Raw genomic sequence first — 10014 nt, 5'->3', positions numbered from 1 at the left:
CATTCCTTGTTGTTTTAATGTGTATTTCATTTACAGTTGGTGAGAGCTTCTTCCCATATTTTTGATGGCCATTTATGTCCTTTTGCAGGACCTATTTCCACCAGAAATTACAGAGGGAAAACAAGACAGCTTTTGTGGCAGAGCTCTGATAACGAGAAAGGCATGTCACCTATACTTATGCAGAAAAATAAAAAGATGTGTTTCTTTTTATTAGAAGGACAAATATACTTTTTTAAATAATAAAGGCTGAAAGGAAAGTAGAATGCCTCACTCTGTAAAAGATACACAGATAGGCTTCACACTATATTTCAGAGACACTAGAGAAATTGAACAGAAGAAAACATAGAAGAAATAAGGCTGCTGAGGAAACTAGCAGTATACTTCCAACCATTCATCTATTTGTTCATTAATTGAAAAACAATCAATAAATATTTTTGAGTACCTACAATATGCTAATCCCTGGTGGTGAAAAAGATCTTAGTCTCTGGAGTAAGATCGACTGGGTTTGAATTTTGACTCCATCTCTTACACTGTGATCTAAAGGACACAACTTAATGTCCTTGTGCTGCAGTTTCCTGACCGGTAAAATGGGTATAATAAAAGTATGTACTACATAGGAATGTTGAAAGGATTAAATGAGATTAATGCAAGTAAGGTTCTATGCACAGAGTGAGTACCTAATAAGAGTTATAGTTCCTGACAAATGGATTTTTGCTTCCAAACCCAAATCAACTCTGGAGATAGAAGCCAGAGGGAAGCATAGACTGCAGGGAAAATAACAACCACTGCAACAGTACCACTGTGAAAAGCCCTGGAGATACTGAAAGTGGCCTTGAACTGATGTGTGTAAAAGGTAGATGTTTGTAGCCTGGTGCAAGGAATGGCCAGAGGCATTGGTGATGGGATAGGGCAGAACACAACTTCTATATTACGCAGCCATCAGAAAGGATGAATACCCAACTTTTGTATCAACATGAACGGGACTGGAGGAGATTATGCTGAGTGAAATAAGTCAAGCAGAGAGAGTCAATTATATGGTTTAGTTTACTTGTGGAGCATAAGGAATAACATGGAAGACATTAGGAGAAGGAAAGAAAAAGTGAATTCGGGGGAAGTTGGAGGGGGACATGAAAGATGAAAGACTGTGGATTCTAGGATACAAACTGAGGGTTATGGAGGGGAGGGATGTGGGGGGATGGGTGAGACTGGTGGTGGGTTTTAAAGAGGGCACGTATTGCATGGAGCACTGGCTGTGTGCATAAACAATGAATCTTGGAACACTGAAAAAAATAAAGACGTTAAAAAAAATAAACACAACTTCTAGAGCCCTATTTCTTCTGCTCCCTTGTGGAACCTTAGTATAATTACTGCTTATCTCATTCATTGCAGAAATCCAGGGCAATAGCCCAAATAGCCTGTGTCAGCAGGCTATGAGTAGATGGGCAATGCAAAAGTCTTACTCGTGTGAGTTGATGAGTATAAGGATGGACTAACAGGTTGTCCTCTGACATTCATTCCTCCACTTCCACACCCCCCCACCACAAACTCTTAGATCTGTTGGTTTGCAACTCAAGGTGACTGACCAGACAAGTTGCCTCATAAGTTGTGAAAGATATAGGAGTAACGGTAGTTCTGTGGTATCTGGGACTCTTGACTGGGACTAGACTAGGGCCTGGCCTTTGGCCCTTTTTGGATATACATTTATTAGATGCAGTAGATGATACCCCCAGGAAACAAGAATAAGCATACCTAGACTTGTAAGAAGGATGAAATGACTACTATAGAAAAGGACAACAATTTGAAAATATATACCATTCAATGCAGAATTATTGGAATGGATGGGCTAATAATTTAAAATATACAAAGTAAATATAGTTAAAGATTTATGGTAATAAGTAATATGAAATAAAATAAGATAATTTAAAGGATCAATGGAAAATATTAGCCATAAAATATATATTGATCTACATATTTACCATTTCTGACACTCTTCATTCCTTTGTATGAACTCATTCTCCATTTCAGAACAAAATATTCCTAAAAATATTCAGCCTAAAAATATTCCCTTATCATTTCTTTTCAAATATATTTTTCAGCCTAAAAATATTTACTTCAGCCTAAAAATATTCCCTTATCATTTCTTTTCAAATATATTTTTATTTTAGAATAGATTCAGATTTATAAAAAGTTGCAAAGAGAGTATGGAGAGTTTACATATACCTTGCATTCTGTTTACCCTACTGTTAACATTTTACATCAGTTTGGTACATTTGTCACAACTAATAAACTAGTATTGATACATTATTAATTAAAATTTATACTTTTTTTGTTTCCTTAGTTTTTAATCTAATGCCTTTTTTTTTTCATTCCCAGAAACACATTCAAGCTACCACACTACATTTAGCTATCATGTCTTTTAGGTCCCTCTTGGTTGTGATTGTTTCTCAGACTTTATTTTTTTGTTTGTTTGTCAAATGACTTTGACAGTTTTGAGGAATATTGGTCAGGTACTTTGTAGATTGTCCCCCATTTGAATTTGTATGGTGTTTTTCTCATGATTAGACTGGGTTATGTATTTTTGGGAGGAAGTCACAAAGTGCCCTTCTTGTCACATCATATCATGGGTACATGCTATCAGCATGATTTATCACTGATGATATGAACCTTGATTATCTGTCTCAGGTTGTGTTTTCAGGTTTCTCCACTATAAAGTTATTCTTTCTCCTTTTTCCATACTGTTATCTTTAGAAAGAAGTTATTTTCTGCAGCCCAGCTTTGAAGAGTGGGGAATTATGCTTCACCTCTTTGATGGGAGACTACATAAATTATTTGGAATTCTTTTATACGGGAGGTTTATTATGGGTATATCATCATCTGTTTATTTATTTTCTATATCTTTTACTTACACCAATATGGACTTATAGATATTTATTTTATGTTTTGGGTTATAATCTAATACTACTTTATTTTCTTTCTCACATCACTTCAACTTTGGCCACTGGGAGCTCTTTCAATTGATTGCTATGTCTCTTTGACATGACCTCATCATTTTTTTTTTAACACTTCCTTACTTTCTGGTATTACAAGATGCTCCAGGCTCATTCTGTCTATTTCCATTTTCAGCCTTAGAGTCTGTCATTTCTCCAAGGAGCCCTGGTTCCTTTTATTGCAGAATGATATTAGAAACCAAGATCTGGGTACTGGGTGTAGCATTTCTTTTTGTGTAGGTTTCCTGGTGACAAATTCTTTCAGCTTTTTTTTTTTTTTTTTTTTTTTTTTTTTGCCTGATAAAGTATTTATTTGGTCTTTATTTTTGGAGTACCCCTGACTTCAATATAGAATTCTTCTCTGGCCTATATTTATTCTGACAAGAGGTACTCATTTTTATCTTTATTCCTGTATATATAAGGTATTCTTTTTCTTCCTCCAGTTGCATTTAGGAAACATTTTTTTCCTGTATCAATTATAGCATCTTGATTATTATGTGGCTATACATGGCTTTCTTTGTCCTTATACTGCTTGGGTTTGTGGAAATTTTTTGAATCTGTGAACTCACAGTTATTATCAAATCAGAAAACTTTCAGCCATTTTTTTAAGACTTTATTTATTTATTTGACAGGCAGAAATTACAAGTAGGCAGAGAGGCAGGCAGAGAGAGAGAGGAGGAAGCAGGCTCCCCACTGAGCAGAGAGCCCGACGTGGGGCTCGATCCCAGGATCCTGGGATCATGACCTGAGCTGAAGGAAAAGGCTTTAACCCACTGAGCCACCCAGGCGCCCCTCAGCCATTATTTCTTCAAATATTTTCTCTGAACTTCCATCCTGGGACTCTAATTACTTCTAGGTTAGACTACTTGATATTGACTCACATGTCACTGAGGCCTTGTTCATCTTTTTTCACTTTCCACCCCTTTCTTGTGCTTCAATTTGGATAGTTTCCACTGCTATATCTAAAAATGTACTCCTTTTCTATGGCATCTAATTTGCTGTCAATCCTACTCAGTGAAATTTCCATTTCAAATATTATATTTTCACCTCTAATACTTTCATTTGTTCTTTCTTATAGTTTCCATTTCTTTCCTCATTATGACAATATTTTCTTTAAACTTTGACCTTTCCTTCAACTTTTAATCTTACTACTTTAATAGGTATTCTAAATTTTTCATCTGCTAATTCCATCCTCTCTATAATTTCTGTGTCATTTTATGTAGTCTGATATTTCTCCTGGATGTGGGTCATATTTTCTCACGTCTTCACATGTATAATAGTTGTTTATTAGAGGCTGGATATTGTGAATGTTTTGTTGTCGAGTGAGTGCCTGGATTTTACTGTTTTACGTTAAAGAATGTTGAGTTTTATTTTGGGAGGTAGTTAAATCACTTCCAGATCAGCTTTAAGCTTTCAAGGCTTGTTTGTAAGTTTTGTTATGGCAGGCCTAGGATATCCTTACTATAGGGCTAGGTTATCTCTACTACTAATATGTGATCATTCTGGGGTCTCTACTTATATGTCTGGGTACTCTACAACATTTCTCTGCTCTGGCTGGCTGGAATGCAAACACTTAGACCTGTATGAGCTCTGGGAATTGTCTACCTTACAGATCCCCAGCAGTTGTTCTTTGCCTATTCTCACTGGAATTTCACACTCTGCATGCACAACTCAGCATGTATCAAAGAATAAAGGTAATCCCTGTGCCAATTTCTATAGTTCTTTCTTTGTATAGCTCTCCTATCTAGTACTCTGCTTCACTAATTATAGCTGCCTCAGCCTCACTGAATTTTGATCTCTGACCAAATCAGCAAGATCACTCTGTTCTGCTTAGGCTTCCTATCCCTATGTTGTTGTCCAAAATTGCTTCCAGGCAGCAAGCTGAGACAATCATAGAGATTACCTCATTTGTTTCTCTTTCAAAAATCACAGTCCTGCATTGCCTATTGTCTATTGTCTGAAAAAAAAATTGTCTCTTATATTTTGTTTAGTTTTCTAGTTATTTGTGGTAGGAGGGCAAGTCCAGTGACAGTTACTCTATCATGAATGTAAGTGGAAATTCTGTTCATAAAAATGTAATAATTGAAATAAAAAATATGACTGATGGAATCAATACCAAGATAAATTTAGCTAAAGAACAAATTAGTGAGTTAAAGATAAAATTGAAGAACTTTCCCAGAAGGTAGTAGGAAAGGATAAAGAAATAGAAAATGTAAAAGAAAATCTATAGGATATGGAAGATGAAAGTAAAATACCAACATCAAATAAAAGGAGTCCAAGAAATAGAATAAAAAATAGCAAGAAGTAGCTACTTTAAGAAATAATGGAAATAAATTTTCTGGAATTGAAAAATAATGAAAGACTTCATGTAGTAGAGTCATAGAGTGTCAAATAGGAGAGAAAAGGAAAACCTATATTAGATACTCTATAGTGAACATTAAGAGCATCACAGAGAAAATTCTGAGTGTCCTGAAAGAACAAATAGTGCATCTACAAAGGATCAAAAATCAGGCTGATCTCAGGCTTTTCAATAACAGCATTCATTGTAAGAAGAAAATGAAGTGTCATTGGGGGAGATTAATAGGTGAGCTTCACAGAGAAAAATCCTGGAAGGGAGGGGAAACCAGAGGAAGAACTAAATTAATTGGTAAATGATTAAAAGCCTTCACAGCTATAGTTTAATGGTACAAAAGTTCTTGTGGATGTCTTCCAGACAGAAAATTAAGCATGATTTTCCTGCACTGGATGATCTTTCGTCTCTGGAGTTGAAAAGAATAATTTCATCTTGCATTTGTATTACATTTTATACATTTAAAATTATATTAGTATTTACTACCACATTTGAACTTTTTTGGAACAGAAGGCTCAAGTGGTACTGTGTTCAAATAGCACTGTTTGCCTTATTGTATAGACTATTAAGGGAAAACCCATTAAAGTCATGCCATGGATTGCTCAAAGAGCCAAACCTAAACCCCTACTTCTCTAACTCCCATATTTCTGCTGTTTCTTCAGCATAGTGAAGGAGCATGAAATCTCAGTTGAGCTGGGTGGATTGTGAACTAATTTGTCAAATGGACCTTGCTTGGCCCTTTTGGGAAGGAGTGGGCATTCTTTTTTTTTTTTTTTTTTAAAGATTTATTTATTTATTTGACAGAGAGAAATAACAAGTAGATGGAGAGGCAAGGAGAGAGACAGAGAGGGAAGCAGGCTCCCTGCTGAGCAGAGAGCCCGATGCGGGCCTCGATCCCAGGACCCTGAGATCATGACCTGAGCCGAAGGCAGCGGCTTAACCCACTGAGCCACCCAGGCGCCCAGGAGTGGGCATTCTTAAATGAAAAAGTAATTGTGCCATCCATGAGAAGGCTGTATTTGGTTTGTGTATCATGATTGCCCTGAGATATGATCCAATAATGAAAAAACATCTCTTTTCCCACTTGGAGTTCTTGTTAGTCATTTATGTGGATAAGGTTTTATTGGGATAATTATTGTGAATGCAGCACACATGAGGAGTGGTTCCAATTGCATTTTTAGAGCATAAATATATGATAATGAATTTCATGGCCACTCATACAAATCTCCTTGTCTTGAAAGCTACCAGCAGGAGAAACATTACTGTCTTGTCAGAGAAATGACAGAGAGGAAGAAATCCCTCTTCTAATTTTTCCTTCCTAAATATGAAGTGTCTCTTTCCCATGGAGCTCATAAAGGCCTTTCATGTTGTCAGCTATACATAAGCATTCTTTTTACCAACTATGCTAAGGTTCTAAAAGTTCCAGTGAAGGAACAAAGAGATCATAATTTCTCAGAAGCTGACGGAAAACTACAATCTCAACACCTCCTAATTAGGAGGGGAATAGAATCATGAATGCAACAGTGTGTCAGCTCTGTAGCTAGTCTCCTCTTTTGGTAGGGTGATGAGCTTCAGAGAGCCTGTTTCATCGATGTAGAATGTGGTCTCCTGCTTTGTGCTTATGTTTTTATTTTTGTCTCCATTTGAAAGATGTACTCTGTGAGAATCTGGAAACCCTTGTCTTCACTAGACACACATACTTACACACATACACACACTCCCTCTCTAACAGAACCCTCATGCTATGAAAGCACAGCCCTTGCATAGACCATTGAAAATTAAAACAGAAATAAGGGTGGATGGGGTCTGAACTGTATGTTAGAAAATTTCATAGTCCTATGTATCAAAATTGTAAACAAAACAAATAAAAAACCTGATCTAATAGGGAAATCTAAAATGGGAGTTCCAGAGTGCCCTTCCAAAGATTAGGAGCCACTCAACTTGCCCCTAGAAGGGGCCCCAGAAGAACCCTGCTCAGAAGAATGCTCCCACATAACTCCACCCAATCTCATTCAGAGAATAAGTGCTCCAGAACACCCCAGAAGATGCCAAGGATGATGGTGGCAATCGACTGGGAGATAGTGGGCACAAGACCCAAGGGGCATGTCAGTTCCTTGGCTTGATGTAACATTGTCAGCTACCACGGAGATAAGCTTTATGATGAGTACATTCTCCCCCTGCCCCCACCCATTTATAGACTACTGGACCAGATAGAGGGTCATCTGGAAGTAGTACATGATGAATGCCCTGAGCCAAATCTTAAAGATACTCACAGGGAAGACAGTGGGAGCATGCCACCCACAACTTTAAAGCCCTTCAATACTTCCACTCCAAATGGCTGACCCACAACTCCTTCCATATCTGCCCCCTCCCCAACCAGAAGGCTGACTGCTTGAAGAATGTCATCATGCCTCTGAAATGTCTCACCAAGAAGCTTCGGAACCAGGACATGCAGACTGGGAAAAAGTGGACATTCTTCTGTGGAAGATGCTCAAGCCACCATGGAGCTGTACAGCTTGGCTGAAGTGAAATGGGAACAGCACCTGGCCCACAATCCCCCAAAAGACTAGCAGCAGCGGGGACACTGGTGATGTGGGGAGGCAGAGAGAGCATTGCACCCAGGAGAAACAGGGCTGTGGACCAGTGGACAGCTCTAATAGCTCCACTCCTTTGCAAGCTTGAGGTGTGAGGGAGAGAGAGGCTCCACCCTAGACTTAATTTCCATTGAGATTTCACCTCAGGTATTGTTTTCTGTGTCTGATTAAGTATCCTATGGAAGCAGTAAGCCTCTGTGTCAGACTCAGCCCTATACTGTTTATGTCTTAAATGGTGCCAAACACAGATCCTAGGGTGCTTTGCTCCAGTCAGGCCTTTTGACTCTCAAGGGGCAGGGCATACTGGGAAATGTAGTTTCTCAAACTGCCTTATCAGTAGGGTGCCTGATGTCTCATTTTATGCCTTTTGTTCTAAGTAATTAGCAGCACCTTTTCAGTCTCAAAAGTACCTGGTTGGTTGATCACACTCTGCATCACAGACACTGCTTTTGGCTCAGAGTCTCCACCTAGTCTGTTTTGGGAATATCACCTATTCTTCTCACCTTGACTTACAGAAGAACCATCCCTGGTAAGGTTCAGTTCTCCTTCATGTTACAAGGCAGTAAAGGTAAGAGAGCATGACTTGGAAATCAGCTTCTCTGGTTTAGGAAAACAGTCTGTTTCCTAAAGTAACAGAGGATTTATTTAATTTACATCCTACTTGGTAGGTTAAAAAAGAATTTAAAGTGTTTTCATGGTTTTTGGTCTTTTATTTTGCTAAACCAAACCTCTAAAAACTCAAATTATTCCCTTGATAAATTTTTATAATGGAAAATAAAATGAAATGAAATGAAATAAAATAAAATAAAATAAAATAAAATAAAATAAAATAAAATGGAGCTGCTAATTTAAAAGGTAATTAAAGTAGGCCAAAGAAAATGAGTCATATGCACAGGTGAGTCTGAAAATCTTTTAGGAATAACTAATTTATATGTTAATACCCTTTGCAATTTTAAGATTTGAATTTTATTCTGCTTTACACTTGCAGCAGTGTTTTTTATTTCAATCAGGACCCTTTGGGTATATAATTTATTACTGGGGGATTTAGAAGAAAATGTAAAACTCTTGCAGAGTCTGGCTAGCACCAGCTGAATTTTGTACTCTTCTTTTTAAACTCCAGAGTTGCTTACTTGAGTTACATGCTGGATTGCCTTTGGTAAGACACTGTAGTTGGCAAAGTTAGCTTTTGGGCCCCCTCCCCCAGCTATCTTACTGTCTCTAATTTTCTCTTTGTTTTATCTGCTCTCCTCCTTCCTTGCCTTCACCCCAACCTTCCCCTCACATCTGGTACTGCCTGTTCTCTTTCTTCCTTCCTATTAAAATCTGTTCTGAGGAGTCACTCTAATATCAATCATTTATGACTTAGTACGGAATCAACTTTCCTCCCTTTCATACAAAGCATCCTGCTAAGTTTCACATTTCATCCAGCTTGTAAGGAAGGTAGATTTTTGGCCATCAGACCTTAGGTATTTCTGGAATTGTTGGGTGATTGTACCACTTCAAATACTTTACAGTGGCTAGTACACCTACTAGCAGTTCAGTGAGAATTTGCTAATTGGATAAGCGATTATCTATTCCTCCTACCAATGAGGCTTTGGCCATTAGGTCTTTTCTTTGGATTTTCAATGTGTCCAGATTGGTATTGTGGGGCTTGGGCACTTTGTGCATCTTGATATTACGCTGGAGTTTGATAATGAAGAAGGTTACAATATTTGAGAAGATTGAATCTTGAAGGATAATTCAAATGAGCAGTCACAGGACAGAATCAGAAAGTTAAACAGACATATATGAACCTTTGAGAATTGAAAACTGTTGAAATTGCTGGAAGATTAGATCATACTAGTCATTTGTTGTAAACCTGCTTGGCCTATACCTTCAAAGAACAATTTATTTCCTGACTGTCAGTCAATTGTGCCTTGATTAGAGGGAGCAGGATCTGAGGAGATAAGAGTCTGGGCTCTGGAATAATTTTTGATGATTTTTTTTTTTTTTTTGCCTAAAACACAGCAGGAAAAGCAAATGCAAGGTAGAAAAGAGATTTGCATGTTTTTCCTTATTGCTCATATTAAGCTTATATTTCCAT

The 10014-nt window shown here is 37.5% G+C and overlaps 1 pseudogene; it reads left to right on the top strand.

Moving 5' to 3' along the window:
* The first annotated feature begins 587 nt into the window (after positions 1-587).
* Positions 588-7907, top strand: LOC116582307 (annotated as a pseudogene).
* The last annotated feature ends 2107 nt before the right edge of the window (positions 7908-10014 follow it).

Source organism: Mustela erminea, chromosome X, assembly GCF_009829155.1.
Source record: "Mustela erminea isolate mMusErm1 chromosome X, mMusErm1.Pri, whole genome shotgun sequence".
Classification (NCBI taxonomy): Eukaryota; Metazoa; Chordata; class Mammalia; order Carnivora; family Mustelidae; genus Mustela; species Mustela erminea.
The sequence above is the reverse complement of the archived record's forward strand: the minus strand, read 5'-3'. Positions and strand labels throughout refer to the sequence as shown.